General features: G+C 44.0%; 1 protein-coding gene across 1 annotated transcript in view; it reads right to left on the bottom strand.

Annotated features, from left to right (window-relative positions):
• The window catches only part of LOC147958601 (BTB/POZ domain-containing protein At2g24240-like), a 39,001-nt gene that overhangs the window by 705 nt on the left and 20,335 nt on the right, over positions 1-17,961 (bottom strand). The gene's annotated exons all lie outside the window — the stretch shown is intronic.

Genomic DNA, 17,961 nt, shown 5'->3' with positions numbered 1-17,961 from the left:
GAGGCACGGGCGTGCCTCTTTCGAAAAGGGAAAAAATTCATGCTCTCGGTTCGGTTTTTTCGCCCGGTTTTTTTCATCCGTTTTTTTCATAAAAAAAAGTTCGTCAAAACTTATCAACATGGGATCTAGTTTTAAAGATCTCGACGCGAGGAATTCAATGATAAAAACGGTTCGAGATTTGAACGCGCAGCTTAAAAGATAAAACATTTTGAATAAACGGTTCTACGAAAAAAGGGAAACTCTCAGGTTGCGACAAATGACGCGCTGCATGTGCGCCACTTGTCGCAACCGGAAAGTGGAGTGTTCTTTGCAACGAGTACTCCTTAATTATTGATTTCGGGTATGCCCTATTGGAAGGACAAGAGTTGGCTTTTACACATTCTCCTTCTTTCTTTTCTTTGACTTTTTTTCTTTCTTGGTTTTCAACGCTTTTTTCGTTTGTTTTTCTCTTTTCATTTTGTTCCTTCGTTTTTTATTTTATTTTTCCTTCTTAATTTTTTGTTTAGGTTTCTTTTTTCTTCTCCATTTTTTTTCTTTTTTCCTTTGCTTCTTTTTGTTTCTCATTCTACATTCTTATATACATGACTAACATTTTTTCAAAATTGTTCAACACTTTCTAAATACTTGTTCAATGTTTTTCAAACACTTATTCAGCATTTTAATATACATGACCAACGTTTTTTATGTACTTGTTCAACATTGTGCAAATACTTTTTCCACATTTTTTGAATGCTTGATTAACATTTTTTTCAATCTTTGTTCAACATTTTTCGAACGCTTGATTAACATTTTTTCATGTACTTGTTCAGCATTTTTTGAATGTTTGATTAACGTTTTTTAAATCCTTGTTTAACAATTTTCAAATCCTTGTTCAACATTTTTCGAATGCTTGATTAACATTTTTTTCAAACTTGTTCAACATTTCCTCAAATACTTGTTCAATATTTTTGAAAATTCTTGATTAACATTTTTCAAATACTTGTTCAACATTTTTCTAATACTTGATCAACATTTTTCAAATACTTGTTCAACATTCCTCTGAATGTTGCTACATTAACATTTTTAAAATACTTGTTCAACATTTTTTCTGAATGCTTGATAACATTTTTTAAATACTTGTGCAAAAAATTTTAAATACTTATTCAACATTTTCTAAATGTTTTTTGAAGAGTTTTTTTTGTAATATATATATATTTAAAATATTTTAAGTATAAACAAAAGTACAAAATAAAACATAAAACGAAACCAGAAATCATAAAAGTACAGAAAAATAGGTTGTTGCCTCGCTCGGGCGTGGGCCGGCCCATCTGGGCTCCTCCCTACGTGAGGTTGACCCCTACGCTCGGAGAAATAGGGGCGCCCAACTTAGTGGCCTAGGAACAGAGAATTGCGGGCGCAAATATGTAGTAAGATAAACTCCGCGGGGGGGGGGGGGGGGGGGGGGGGGGGTAGTATTTCTCGCATTAAGCAAGGTTCAAAATCACTAATTGAGGAGTACTCCTTGCAAAGATCACTCGCACCTCTCTAGGTCGCAACAAGTGGAGTTTTTTTCGTAGATCCGTTTATTCAACATGTTTTATCTCTTAAATCATGCATCCAAATTCTGAACTGTTTTCATTGTTAAATTTCTCGCGTCGAGATCTCCAAAACTAGATTCCATGTTGATAGGATTTGATAAACTTTATTTTCACGAAAAAACAGGATGAAAAACCCAACGGGAACACGGGTTTTTCCCTTTTCAACAGAGACACGGTCGTGTCTCTCACGGAAGCAAAACAGTTCTTTCATTTCCGAAAGGCACGGCCGTGCCTTTCGCGGAAGCACAACCGTGTCTCTTGCGGAAGGAAAAACCAACAAAAATGCAATTTATTTTCCATTTCCGAGAGGCACGGCCGTGCTTCTCGCAAAAGTATAGCCATGCCCCTCGCGAAAGCAAAATCGTGCCTCTCGCGGAAGGGAAAAACAGAAGACACGGTTCTTTTTTTCGTTTCCGAGAGGCATGGCCGTGCCCTCGCGAAAGCACCTGTGCCTCTCGCGGAAGGGAAAAGCAACAGAAAACACGTTTTTTTCATTTCCGAGAGGCACGGCCGTGCCTCTCGCGAAAGTACAACCGTGTCCCTCGGGGAAGCAAACCGCACCTCTCGTGGAAGGAATAAAAATAGAAAATGCGTTTTTTGGGGTTTCCGAGAAGCACAGCCGTGCCTCTCGTGAAAGCACAACCGTGCCTATCGCGAAAGCAAAAAAAACATATTTTCTTCACGCGTATTTTTTTCGAATATATTTTGTGGTCCAAAAACTAAGAAAGGCAAGTGGAAAACCAAAAAAATCGAAAAAAAAAATCAGGTTTAAAAGCCGAAAACGCATGCGAAAAATAAAAAAAAATCAAAATCCGGAGTGAGTGCCCAGTGCGCGACACATGGCGGCGGCTGAGAATGCATCAAGTAGCGCGCTCAGCCCATCCGCAAGTGATCGTTGCGAGGCTCCCAAAGGAGCGCTCGACAACTAATTGCTCTCTACGAAGTATCGCGTCGAAGTTTTCGTTAATGGGCCGGCCCATATTTGCGCACAACTTAGGAAGGGGACGCGTGAGGGATCCATCCCTGGTCGCTGCGAACAAAACAAGCGCGACTAGCCACCGAGCCCGCGTGCAGTTCATGTTAACTAAAGGGGCGCGACCTACTTGAAGTAAGTCGAGATGGTTTTATCTATTTTTTATTATTTTTTCTCTGTTTCTTTTTTTTTCATTCTACATTCTTATATACATTATCAACATTTTATCAAATACTTGTTGAACATTTTTCAAATACTTGCTTAACAATTTTTCCAATAGTTGTTCAACATATATACATGATAAACATTTTTTCCAAATACATGTTCAACAGTTTTTCAAAATACATGTTCAACATTTTTCAAATACTGTGCAACATTTTTCAAATATTTTTTCAATATTTTTATATACATCATCAGCATTTTCAAATACTTGTTTAGCATTTCTCAAAATATTTTTAAAATATTTGTTTAACATTTTTATATACATGATTAACATTTTTTCAAATATTTATTGATTTTTTGTAATACATATAATTAGATAATTTTAAAGTACTAGTAAGGTACACGTGCATTGCATGCATGAGATTTGCTAATCAAATTATGAATAAATACCACATTATAGCATATAAGGTTTGAGTCATATATGCATGATGTAGATGTTCATTTAATTCTCATAGTTCATCTCATTCAAAATTAATTAGTTTTATAAAAAATCTATTTTAAAATTCATGGAATTGTGCATTGTAAAGCATAAAGTAAAAATAGTAACAATTCATTTAAAAAATTGGGCAATTAAGATATGGAAGACTTTAAAATAAAGGAGAAGTGTTTGTGTTTTGAGATTTGTGCATTATGCTTAAGTTTAACTATGAAGTTTTTTAAATTATACATGTGGCAGAATTTGGTGAAATGTAGATGATATCCAACGACCAGCAGTGATCGGATATGCCATCTCTGTACTATCGGATTGGCTTCATCCAACGATCAACTTTCAAAGTTATTCGCACACTATATATAAGTATAGATAAACAAAGTCCAAAACAACATAAAATGTAAAAAAAAAGGAAAAATAAGGCCGTGGCCTCCCGCGCTGGTGCGCGAACCCAGCTCGCTCGCCCTTTAGCGAGAGTTTGCTCTCAGCACCGCCTCAAGCGACTACATAATGGACCGGCCAAGTGTTTCGTTAGCTCGACGTTTCTCGTTTGTTCGCTCTTTCCGTAAATTTTGCTTTTTTTTATATTTTCAAAGAAAACTAAAATACACATATTATGAAAAACTTATGTTTGAAAACAAAATACACGGTGTTAAAAAACTAGTGCAACTATAAAAAAAATTATACTTCCAAATATTCAGAATATATATTACCAGAAATACTTTACATAGAATTTTTTTCCAAAAAATATGTTCAGCAAGCACTTGAAAAATGTTAAATGCTTATACAGAAAATGTTTCTCATATATCAAAAAATGTACCCAGAAAAAAACAAATATGTATGAAAAAGGTGATTTTTTATTTAAAAAATATTCATCAAGCATTTGAAAAAATGAAATATATATAAAGAACGGCTTTGCTATCAACACTAGCAGCAGAGGTGGCTATCAGAACTCTTGGTTTGCATCAAGATCCGAACTTTTGAATGGATAAGGTTCTAGATTGTTGAATTATGGATGATCACATATACAGAAGAGGAAGGCATGTGGGGGTATTTTCCGAAGGTGTGGACGTAAACGGCAACCTAGGCTCTGAGATGTTAGACGTATTGATGAAATGTGGGCAGCTCCTTTCTATCATTGGTCCTTGAGCTACATCTGTTTTGGAAAAGCCTATAGGATAGCTTTTTTGCATTGCTAGAATTGAAAGGTTCCATTCATCCTTGGATTTTTTTTAGTAAATTCAACATTCATCTCGCTGCGTTGCCTGCCAAAGGTTCATCACCTTTTGAATCACACCGGGAAGCCGCACCTGTTTGTCCAAATCAGACCGGGTAGCTGCACCTGTTCTGGAAGGATTATCGAGAATCTTTAGGATTTGTGTATGTTGGTAGTGGACCTCGGGTAAGCATTACATAGAGCTGGTTATCTAGACGGGGAAACTGTTGTTGTTTTGCACACCCGATAAAACATGTCTCTCTGCTATCCGGCTTGTGAAACCACACAAGAGAAAAAGCTAACGAGGTTAGCAAACTACAGGAACTCACTTTTGTATTTTTTGGAAGTTTCAGTTCGGTCCTCGTACTGTGCTGGGATATATTTGTCCAAAATTTCACCAGGCAGAAAAAGGCCGAGCTTGCATCTGTTGCATCATGATCTGATGGTCTATGGCCAATCAGCCATATTTAAGCTCCAGATGCAGCAACGGCTTTGGGAGGTTGCGCGCAGCCTCTTCTCACACGTGACGTACTAGCGCCGACCCGGTCGGGCAGCGGTACACACTTCTTAGGTCCATCCAAGAACAACGTCAAGATCCATCGTACCAAAATGCCATCAAACCCTAGCATGGTAATTATCTGGGTTTTGTTTGCGCGGTGGTAGGATCAAAAGCTTGTATCATGTTTTCATATATGCATGGTCGATCTCGGTGATTGACCGAGGCGGCCAGTGAGTACGCATGATACGACCAGCGAGTACGCATGCTCTGATGGATGTACTAGGCTACTAGCTATGGCATGGCGTGGCGACCGATTGTCGATGTCCGGCAGTATACGCGCTCTGGCTACTATAATCTTTGTACAGTTTGATATCATCTAATCAATTTCTCTCTACTTTTTCTGTGGGACTTCTCGGCATGTTTACTCCCCCTGTAGGGTGAGCAGAGGGGTCTCCCTTTAAAGCGGCGAAGGGGCGCATATCCATGTCCCTCATACTTTTGTACGGACCGCCAGGCTTTTAGCGGATCTGTTTGAGGCATAAAAGCAGCAAGACCTGCATATCGGCCGGAGTTTGTTCAGACCGGCAGGCTTTTAGCTAATCTGTTCGGGATTTCCAGTTACAGAAAAAATATGTACATCCATTCATTGCACTCTTGTTTCAACGCCTTGATCGCATGGCGCGCAAGTGATCCAAACGCCGGGCGCACGCTGAAGCATTGGCGACAGCAGCTACAGAGCATGGTTCATCCCATGCTGAAGTGAAGCAACAAAAACTGAACCTGAAGCTACGACTGAAAAAAGGCTGGAGAAGGGCCACAAAAAGTCTTCAAGGTAGACTGTTCTGTCCATGAGATGGTCGTCGAAGGATTGGCTTAAATAGCCACATCTCTCTGACTGTGGGGTAAACTGGGGACCCACTTGTAAGTGTGAGATGACAGGCTAGTTTTTTTTTGAGAAAATAGATGAGAGGCTAGTTGTCATATACTCCGGTGGTCTGTGTCAGTTGGGCCATCTGGGTTCAGAACACAAACGAACGAACTGAAGGCCGGTGGCCTCTCTTTCCCCTTCACAAGCCTCCCTGAGGGATCACGGACCGGCTCAAGATTCGCTGCAGAAATACGAGTAGAAAGTAGCGTTGAGAGAATAGGCCAGGTAATCTCTGATCCCAGGATTCCAGGACGTAGGCCACGGGTCGTTGTTTTACCCTTCCATCAACAGGAGTAGGCACGTTTGGCGACCCCATGAGTTTACTCCTTGGCTTGATCTGGCGAACCTTGCAAAACACGTTTCAGTATCGACCCTCCCTTGACTAATATAATTGCACAAGCACAACCTGCAGATGGAGTAAAACCATTTTCGTGGTAAATGGTAGTGAAAATAGAATGGGCGGTGCTACGTGTCGGCCGGAAAAGATCCGCCGCCTCTCGAGCCGTCCGATTGTACGAGGCGAGCGTTCTTGTTCTGTAATTTCTTGCAACAATGCTCTTGTTGCGAAACCTCTTCTTCTCTAACTTTCAGCAACAAGAGTCATGTTATAAAAATCTCTTCTCTAATTTTTTGCAACAAGACATCTGTTGTAAAATATTCTCTTCTTTAATTTACCGCAACAAAGCCCTTGTTGCAAAACCTTTTCTTTATTTTTCTCCAACAAGACACTTGATGCAAAACTTCTCTATTTTTCTGTAACAAGACTCTTGTTGCAAAGCCTCCATTGCAATAGGAATCGACATCTCTAGCTTCTTCTATGTATTCCTGCAACAAGATTGTTGTTGCGAAAACTTGCAAGAACGCCGACGGCTGCAACGGAGAGAGCACCCCGTTGTCTCTACATCACCCCATTTATTGCGGTATGCCTTTTTGAAACATGTGCTGAACTGCAAGAACTGCAATACGGAGCGCTCCGCATGGTCAGATGAGATTCAACACATGGATAGGAGAGATAAAAAAGTACGGCCATTTCATTAGAGATAGGGATGAAGGAGAGAAGCAGTGCACTGGCCCACCAAGATAAAGGAGAGAAGCGGTGCGCTGGCCCATCAAGACATGTGTCAAGCGTAGAACATGATGGATGTGAGCGGAAAGATCGGTCAGTTGACCACTAGTGTTTTTCAAATAGAGAACCTATTATCTTTATTTCTTTACGATGGTAACCTATTAGCTTATGACCGCTATTTTCTGTTTAGTTGCTGGATGGTGCCATCTAAAAAAAGATAAAATAGAAGGAGAGTTATGGCAACTTCAACGCTGACCCTCAAACCTCCCACATGCGTATGGACCGCGAAAGCCATGCAATGAGATTTTGTATCAGTCCGCGGCGCGGTCCGGGCGTGTTTTTTCTGCAAACCGAAGACAAACTTGGTGGAGCTTTGTGGGAGTCCGGACCGCTCCCGAGGGCATAACGTACATGCACACACACACAGAGTGAGAGAGAGGGACAGATGTTCGGGATATATGGATTGTCGGGAGTGGTGGCGGACCGTCGGGGAACCACTCGACTAGGGTGGTGCCCGAGGGGCATAACGTTCATGCAATAAAAGGTGCCCGGTCCAATAAAAAGAGTGCATGCACACAATTGTGCAAGGTTTGAGCAATGCCAAATAAAGTTTCATGAGTGGTTATAATGGCACGACGATACTAGACCACCGTGGAGGTGTAACCTGCATGTCTCACTTACCGTCAAAGGAACACACACACACAGTCACACACACACACAATGAGAGAGACGGAAAGACGTTCGGGATATATGGGCTGTCGGGAGTGCCGCCAGACAACCAGAAGGAACCACTCGACTAGGGTGTGCCCGAGGTGCATAACGTTCATGCAATAAAAGGTGCCCGATACAATAAAACGAGTGCATGCACACAATTGTGCAAGGTTCGAGTAGTGCCAAATAAAGGTTCATTTGTTATTAGAATGGTACGGCGATATTAGACAACCGTGGAGGTGTAACTTGACTGTCTCATTTAACGTCAGAGGGACACACACACACACACAATCACACTGACGCGCGCGCATAGACACACATAATGAGAGAGAGGGGGTGGTCGGGATCTATGGATTGTCGGGAGTGGAGGCAGACCGTCAGAGGGAACCACTCGACTAGGGTGTTCCCAAGGGGCATGGCGTTCATGCAATAAAAGGTGCCCGATCCAATAAAAAGGGTGCATGCATACAATTGTGCAAGGTTTGAGCAATGCCAAGTAAAGATTCATGTGTGATTCTAATGGTACGACGATACTAGACCACCGTGGAGGTGTAACTTGCATATCTCACTTACCGTTAGAGGAACACACACACACAAAATCACACTCACACGCGCGCACACACACACAATGAGAGGGAGGGGGGTCGGGATCTATGGACTGTCGGGAGTGGATGCGGACTGTCAGAGGGAACCACTCGACTAGGGTGTGCCCGAGGGGCATGGCGTTCATGCAATAAAAAGGTGCCCGGTCCAATAAAAAGAGCGCATCCATACAATTATGTAAGGTTTGGGCAATGCCAAATAAAGGTTCATGTGTGATCATAATGGTACGGCGATACTAGACCACCGCGGAGGTGTAACTTGCATGTCTCACTTACCGTCAGAGGAACACACACACACACACAATCACACTCACACACGCGCACACACACAACAATGAGAGAGGGGGGATGTTCGGGATATATGGATTGTCGGGAGTGGCGGTGGGCCGTCAGAGGGAACCACTCGAATAGGGTGTGCCCGAGGGGCATGTTGTTCATGCAATAAAAAGGTGCCCGGTCCAATAAAAAGAGTGCATGCATACAATTGTGCAAGGTTTGAACAATGCCAAATAAAGGTTCATGTGTCATTATAATGGTACGGGGATACTAGATCACCCTGGAGGGTGTAACTTGCATGTCTCACTTACACTCATCCGTGTGCACACACACAATGAGAGAGAGGGGGAGATGTTCGCAATATATGGATTGTCGGGAGTGGCAACGGACCGTCAGAGGGAACCACTCAACTAGGGTGTGCTCGGGGGGCATGACGTTCATGCAATGAAAGGTGCCCGGTGCCATAAAAAGAGTGCATGCATACAATTGTGCAAGGTTTGAGCAATGCCAAAATAGGGGTTCATGTGTGATTATAATGGTACGACGATACTAGACCACCGTGGAGATGTAACTTGCATATCTCACTTATTGTCACACACACGCACGCATGCACATAGGCACACACGCGCGCATACACACACAATGAGAGAGACGTAAAGACGTCCGGGATATATGGATTGTCGGGAGTGCCGACGGACCGTCAGAGGGAACCACTCGACTAGGGTGTGCCCGATGGGCATAACATTCATGCAATAAAAGGAGTCCGGTCCAATAAAAAGAGAGCAAACATACAATTGTGCAAGGTTTGAGCAATGCCAAATAAAGGTTCATGTGTGATTATAATGGTACGAGGAGTCCGGTCCAATAACGTTCATGTTTGAGAAATGCAAACATACAACCACGCGAGTCTCACTTACGGTCACGCACCCATGCACGCACACACAATGAGAGAGACGGAAAGACGTCCGAAATATATGGATTGCCGGGAGTGCCGGTGGACCGTCAGAGGGAACCACTCGATTGGGGTGTGCCCGATGGGCATAACGTTCATGCAATGAAAGGTGCCCGGTCCCACTCCATGTGATGTGTCTTGTCCGACAAGCATCGCATGGATCACTTTCTATAGTGTGCACTGCCTGGGCGCTTGGAACCAGGACAAAGTGAATCTGCGTTGTTCATAAACTGAGTTAAATGAATCAAAGGTAACCTAGCATTGCTAGCCTTTGACTTTTGTTTTGTACCAAAGAAAAATGTCCACATATAAAATTGTTCAATCAGTAAAACCATAGGCTTATTTTAGTTCATGCACACAATTTTTTAACAGAAGGTCATGCACACACTTGGTTGCAGCGTAATAGCTCAGGTTCACACTAGTAGAAAACAGGGCTTTGGTCCAGGCCGGGTCAGCCCATTAGTCCCGGTTCAATCCAGAACCGGGACCAATGGGGGCATTGGTCCCGGTTCGTGAGCCCAGGGGGCCGGCCGGGCCATGTGGGCCATTGGTCCCGGTTCATCTGGACCTTTTGGTTCCGGTTGGTGGTATGAACCGGAACCAATGGGCCTCACTCCTGGCCCACCACCATTGGTCCCGGTTGGTGGCTTGAACCGGGACCAAAGGCTCCCCTTTAGTCCCGGCTCATGTCACCAACCGGGACCAATGAGGTGCCTATATATACCCCTCGCTCGTGAGCAGAGCACCCCAGTGCTCTGTTTTTCTCTGGCCAAGGGGGAGAGGGCTTGGTGGTGCTCTAGCTCACCTCCTATGCACACAAGCTGTTCGATGGAATGCCCGAGCCACACTACTTAAGCTTTCTCCTCTCCAAGCTCGACCTCCAAGCTCCATTTTCCATAATATTTGTCTAGGTTTAGCGGTCCGTCACGCCCCGTCCCCGTCTTCACCGCCGTCGATCACTCGCGCCGAGCTCATCGCCGGCACCACCGTGGTGAGCCTCTTGTTTTACCTTCTTTCTGAAAGGAAAAATATTCTTACTTGTATGTTTACATAGATACTTGTATTATTTTCTTACTTTTATTATTGCATCTTATATAGTGCGATGGTTTTGGTATCCGCCCCCGTCGGCCCTCGTCCTGTCTATGATTCGGATGTGGTATATATATATTATCTTTATAACTATTGGTTCATTTATTGTTTATGAAAATTATGCCGACCAACGTGACATAGATTTTATTTATGTAGGATGTATGTGAATCGGAAATGCCAACCGACCCTATTGTCGAGAGGTTAAATTTAGTTGAAGAAGAAAACAATTTGTTGAAGGAAAAAATAAAAAAAATTGAGGAGGAGAAGATGATATTGGAGTTGCATGTTGCGGATGTCGTCGATGATCACAAGATCAAGATGGATGCAATGCGCTTGAAGATTAGAAAGATTAGAAAATATGCCATTCATACCGAGGCTTGGTATCATTATGCCGTTGGATCAATTGTTACCTTGGTTGCGATTATGATCGCATTTGTTTTCGCATTGAAATGTTTTACATAGTTTCAATGTATGGTTTAATTAATTAGATGATCTGGAGAGCTATATGTTGTTAGATGAGAACTATGTATGCACTTTGGTTTTAATGTGATGATGAACTTCTATTAATTTGGACACTTAATTATATATAATGCACGCAGATGAACTGGCAATGGATGTACGGTGACAAACACACCCGCGAGTACATTAAGGGCGTGCATGAGTTTCTCGATGCGGCTGAGGCAAACAAGCAGAATGGTTTTATGTGTTGTCCATGCACTGAATATGGGAATACGAGGTCTTACTCTAATCGGAAAATCCTTCACTCCCACCTGCTTTACAAGGGTTTCATGCCACACTATAATGTTTGGACGAGGCACAGAGAAATAGGGGTTATGATGGAAGACGGCGAAGAAGAAGAGTACGATGACAACTATGTGCCCCCTGAATACGGTGATGCTGCAACGGGGGGAGCTGGTGAAGATCAAGAGGAACCAGACGATGTGCCCAATGATGCTGCAACGGGTGAAGCTGCTGAAGATCAAGAGGAACCAGACGATGTGCCCAATGATGATGATCTCCGCCAGGTCATTGTCGATGCAAGGACGCAATGCGAAAGTCAAAAGGAGAAGCTGAAGTTCGATCGCATGTTAGAGGATCACAAAAAAGGGTTATACCCCAATTGCGAAGATGGCAACACAAAGCTCGGTACCGTACTGGAATTGCTGCAGTGGAAGGCAGAGAATGCTGTGGCTGACAAAGGATTTGAGAAGTTACTGAAAATATTGAAAAAGAAGCTTCCAAAGGATAACGAATTGCCCAACAGTACATACGCAGCAAAGAAGGTCGTATGCCCTCTAGGATTGGAGGTGGAGAAGATACATGCATGCCCTAATGACTGCATCCTCTACCGCGGTGCATACAAGGATCTGAACGCATGCCCGGTATGCGGTGCATTGCGGTATAAGATCAGACGAGATGACCCTGGTGATGTTGACGGCAAACCCCCCAGGAAGAGGGTTCCTGCAAAGGTGATGTGGTATGCTCCTATAATACCACGGTTGAAACGTCTGTTCAGAAATGAAGAGCATGCCAAGTTGATGCGATGGCACAGTGAGAACCGAAAGAAAGATGGGAAGTTGAGAGCACCCGCTGATGGGTCGCGGTGGAGAAAAATCGAGAGAAAGTACTGGGATGAGTTTGCAAAGGACCCAAGGAATGTATGGTTTGCTTTAAGCGCGGATGGCATTAATCCTTTCGGGGAGCAGAGCAGCAATCACAGCACCTGGCCCGTGACTCTATGTATGTATAACCTTCCTCCTTGGATGTGCATGAAGCGGAAGTTCATTATGATGCCAGTTCTCATCCAAGGCCCTAAGCAACCCGGCAACGAAATTGATGTGTACCTAAGGCCATTAGTTGAAGAACTTTTACAGCTGTGGAATGAAAACGGTGTACGTACATGGGATGAGCACAGACAGGAGGAATTTAACCTTAAGGCGTTGCTGTTCGTGACCATCAACGATTGGCCCGCTCTCAGTAACCTTTCAGGACAGACAAACAAAGGATACCACGCATGCACGCACTGTTTAGATGACACTGAAAGTATATACCTGGACAAATGCAGGAAGAATGTGTACCTGAGCCATCATCGATTTCTTCCGACCAACCATCAATGTCGAAAGAAAGGCAAGCATTTCAAAGGCGAGGCAGATCACCGGAAGAAGCCCACCATGTGCACCGGTGATCATGTGCTTGCTATGGTCAATGATTTACACTACGTAATCTTTGAAAAGGGTCCCGGTGGACTAGCTGTTCCGAATGACGCTGAGGGACACGCACCCATGTGGAAGAAGAAATCTATATTTTGGGACCTACCCTACTGGAAAGACCTAGAGGTCCGCTCCTCAATCGATGTGATGCACGTGACGAAGAACCTTTGCGTGAACCTGCTAGGCTTCTTGGGCGTGTATGGGAAGACAAAAGATACACCTGAGGCACGGGAGGACCTGCAACATTTGCACGAAAAAGACGGCATACCTCCGAAGCAGTATAAAGGTCCTGCCAGCTACGCTCTTACGAAAGAAGAGAAAGAAATCTTCTTTGAATGCCTGCTCAGCATGAAGGTCACGACTGGCTTCTCGTCGAATATAAAGGGAATAATAAATATGCCAGAGAAAAAGTTTCAGAACCTAAAGTCTCATGACTACCACGTGATTATGACGCAACTGCTTCTGGTTGCATTGAGGGGGCTTCTACCGGAAAACGTTCGATTAGCCATTGTGAAGCTATGTGCATTCCTCAATGCAATCTCTCAGAAGGTGATCGATCCAGAAATCGTACCAAGGCTAAGGAGTGATGTGGCGCAATGTCTTGTCAGTTTCGAGCTGGTGTTCCCACCATCCTTCTTCAATATCATGACACACGTCCTAGTTCATCTAGTCGACGAGATTGTCATCCTGGGGCCCGTATTTCTACACAATATGTTCCCCTTTGAGAGGTTCATGGGAGTCCTAAAGAAATATGTCCGTAACCGCGCTAGGCCAGAAGGAAGCATCTCCATGGGCCATCAAATAGAGGATGTTATCAGGTTTTGCGTTGACTTCATTCCTGGCCTTAAGAAGATAGGTCTCCCTAAATCGCGGTATGAGGGGAGACTGACTGGAAAAGGCACTCTTGGAAGAGACCCAATAATATGCAGGGACGGATATTCTTGGTCTCAAGCACACTACACCGTTCTACAGAACTCTACCTTGGTGACCCCGTATGTCGATGAACACAAGAACAGTCTGTGCTCCAAACACCCGGAGCAGTGCGACGACTGGATTACATGTGATTACATCAGGACTTTCAGCAGTTGGTTGGAAACACGTCTCAGAGGTGACAACACTATTTGTGATGAGTTGTACTTGTTGTCTAGGGGACCATCTTTGACTGTATTGACTTACAAAGGATACGAGATAAATGGGAATACATTTTACACGATCTCCCAAGATCAAAAGAGCACCAACCAAAACAGCGGTGTCCGCTTTGATGCAGCAACCGAGAGCGGAAAGGACACATATTATGGTTACATAGTGGACATATGGGAACTTGACTACGGACCTGATTTTAAGGTCCCTTTGTTTAAGTGCAAATGGGTCAATCTGTTACGCGGCGGGGTACAGGTAGACCCACAGTACGGAATGACAACAGTGGATCTAAAAAATCTTGGGTACACTGACGAACCGTTCGTCCTAGCCAATGATGTGGCACAGGTTATCTATGTAAAGGACATGTCTACCAAACCGAGAAAAAGAAAAGATAAGGAAGCGAATACATCATACGATGAGCCAAAGCGCCACATAGTTCTTTCAGGAAAAAGGGACATCCTGGGAGTGGACGGCAAGATAGACATGTCTGAAGATTATGAAAAGTTTCATGAAATTCCTCCCTTCAATGTCAAGGCTGACCCAAGCATCCTGATAAACAATGAAGATTATCCATGGTTACGGCGCAATAAGCAAATGACACAAGCGAAGAAAACGTGAAGACTTTCTCCCACAACTATTACGATGATACCATGCCAACTTTGTAACACACGAACATGCTACCATTGTCCGTTTTGTACATGCACATGCTATGTGGGTGAAATTATGATACCATCCCAACTTTCAACTTTTTTAGAGTTCATTTGAAATGCTTTCATGTCTTATGGTTCAAGGTTTTATGTGTTGAGGCAAATGGATCAATATGTCAGGAGGTGGGGTACAGGTAGACCCACAGTACGGTATGACAACAGTGGATCTAAACAATCTTGGGTACACAGACGAACCATTCGTCCTAGCCAATGATGTGGCGCAGTTATTGTCCGAAACTTTGATACTTCGAAAGTGATTGTCCATTTTGTACACGAAGTGCATCAAGTTTTCTCTATAAGCGCATCTATTCTCATTTTTTTAGTAAGTTAATCACAAACTTGTGATTCAAACAATTTTCAAAGAATTCAAATTTTAACTATTCAAATTTGAAAACTAATGGCACTAACAGAAAGTTTATAATTTTTCTAAAACTAATGGCACTAATAGAAAGTTTATAATTTTGCTAACCTAAAAGCAAACAGAATTAAAAATTAAAGCAAAAAACAAAAGAAAATAAATAATGCAAAAAACAAATCAAAAAACAGGAAAAAACTATTTTATAGTAAAGTTAATCACAAAATAAAATAAATAAAGCAACAAAGAAAACAAAAATACTAAAAAAGTGTTTTCAAATTTGAAAACTAATGGCATTAACAAAAAGTTTATAATTTTTCTAAAACTAAAAGCATAAAGAATTAAAAAATAAAGCAAAAAACAAAAGAAAATAAATAAAGCAACAAAAAAACAAAAAAATGCCACCTACTGGGCCACCACGACCTGAATACGACTAGAAACCCTACCATTGGCCAGGATTCAGGCCCGCAGCAGGCCCAGTAGGCCACAGGCATTGCCGTGACAGATTAGGCCCGAAAGCCTGCAGTTGAGAGGAGCTCGGGAGGGTGGGCGCAGCAGCGCTTATAAACCACTCCCGAGCCCTCTCAACTAGCGAGGTGGGACTAAACTTTTGGGCGCGGGGCAGCACAAGGCCATTCGTCCCGGTTGGTGGCACCAACCGGGACTAAAGGGGGCATTGGTCACGGTTCGTGGAACCAACCATGCCAATGCCCCCCTTTAGTCCCGGTTGGTGCCACCAACCGGGACCATAGGCCTCTGCTTCCCGCCCTTTCGGCTGCTGAAAAGAGACCTATGGTCCCGGTTGGTGGCACGAACCGGGACCATAGGTGTGCATTGGTACCGGTTCATGCCACGAACCGGGACCATTGCTCTGGGTATATAAGGTAGCACTTGTGAAAATTTCGCCAACCGCTCCCATTCCCCCCCGACGCCGCCAGGCCATTCGTCGTCGTCGTCGCCGTCCCGAGCCCGTCGTCGCCCGCTCCCCGTCGCCCCGCGCCGCCGCAGGCCTTCTCCCCGTCGCTGCGTGCGCCGTCGCCGGCCTCCTCCTCGTCGCTGCGTGCGCCATCTCCGGCCCCTCCCCGTCGCCCCGCGCCGCATCGCCGGCCTCCCCCGCGCCGTCGCCGGCCTCCTCCCCGTCCCCGGCCTCCTCCCCGTCGCGCCCCCAGTGAGCTCCCCGCCCCTTCCCATCGATCCCTGTCGCTCTGACCATCGCCGCCGCCGCCGCTGCTCTCTGTGTGTGATAAATTTTTTCATATGTGTATGTATATGCTCATATGTATTTGGATTTGGCTATGTATGTATGTATATGCTCATATGTATGTATGTATGTATGTATATGCTCTCTGTATATGGATTTGGCTATGTATATGCTCTCTGTATATGCTCATATGTATGTATGTTCATATAGCATTTTTTCTATATATGAATTATTTTTTTGTTCATGGATATATGCTAAAGAAAACGAGGGGGGTGATAGATGATGATGAGGGGTCGAGAGGGGGACGAGAGGTCGAGAGGGGTCGAGGGGAGAAAAAAAATGTTATCAGGGACGAGGGTCATCGAGGGGTCGAGAGGGGTACGAACCGGGACCAATACTCTGTGCATATAAGCATGATTTAGAAAGAAGAAGAGGAGAGGAAGAAGAGGAGAAATAAATAAGAAGAAGAAAAAAGAAGAAAAAGAAGAGGAGAAGAAGAAAGGAATAGTGGAGAAGAAGATAAAATAGAATATATTCTATTTTTTCTTCTTCTCCACTATTCCTTTCTTCTTCTCCTCTTTTTTTTCTTCTTTTTTTTCTTCGATCTTCTCCTCTAGCTATTCCTTTCTTCTTCTCCTCTTTCTTCTTCTTCTTCTTCTTCTTCTTCTTCTTCTTCTTCTTCTTCTTAATTTTTATCGGGAACGAGGGTGTCGAGGATCGCCGAGGGGTCGAGGGTCGGGAACTAGGGTAGAGGGTCGAGGGTCGTTAAGGGGTCAAGGGTCGAGGGTTCGAGGGTTCTATACGGTCGAGGGATTGAGGGTCGAGGGTTCCAGGGTCGTCTAGGGGTCGAGGGTTCCAGGGTCGTCGAGGGTTCGAGGGGTCGAGGATCGCCGAGGGGTCGAGAGAGGTTTCCTAGTGTCAAAGTATTGAAGAAATCCATGGCTTCATCATTAGCCAGAAGTAACCAGGGCATGACGAAGTCCTCCAAAGTTATTTTGGAATGGTGTCCCGGATAGGATAATTTGCCTTTTTGTATGAATTTCAGCAAAGGCCTTCCAAATAACGATATTTGGAAGGTTCTTGCTGAACTTTGTACCAAAAAGCGAATTATCCTATCTAGGACTCCGTTCCAAAATAACTTTGGAGAGCTTCGTACCATCATGCACCTGTTACTTTCGCCTAATGATGAAGACATGGTTTTGTTGAATCCTTTGACACTAGGTAACCTCCCGACCCCTCGGCGATCCTCTCGAACATGAGAGGAAGAAGAGGATCGCCGAGGGGTCGAGGGTTCCAGGGTCGTCGAGGGTTCGAGGGGTCGAGGATCGCCGAGGGGTCGAGAGAGAGATTTCCTAGTGTCAAGGTATTGAAGAAATCCATGGCTTCATCATTAGCCAGAAGTAACCAGGGCATGACGAAGTCCTCCAAAGTTATTTTGGAATGGTGTCCCGGATAGGATAATTTGCCTTTTTGTATGAATTTCAGCAAAGGCCTTCCAAATAACGATATTTGGAAGGTTCTTGCTGAACTTTGTACCAAAAAGCGAATTATCCTATCTAGGACTCCGTTCCAAAATAACTTTGGAGAGCTTCGTACCATCATGCACCTGTTACTTTCGCCTAATGATGAAGACATGGTTTTGTTGAATCCTTTGACACTAGGCAACCTCCCGACCCCTCGGCGATCCTCTCGAACATGAGAGGAAGAAGAGGATCGCCGAGGGGTCGAGGGTTCCAGGGCCGTCGAGGGTTCGAGGGGTCGAGGATCGCCGAGGGGTCGAGAGAGAGATTTCCTAGTGTCAAAGTAT

The sequence above is a fragment of the Triticum urartu genome, chromosome 7A (genome assembly GCF_056163025.1).
Source record: "Triticum urartu cultivar PI428250 chromosome 7A, HENAU_Tu73, whole genome shotgun sequence".
Lineage (NCBI taxonomy): Eukaryota > Viridiplantae > Streptophyta > Magnoliopsida > Poales > Poaceae > Triticum > Triticum urartu.
This window is presented reverse-complemented; position numbering and strand designations above follow the sequence as displayed.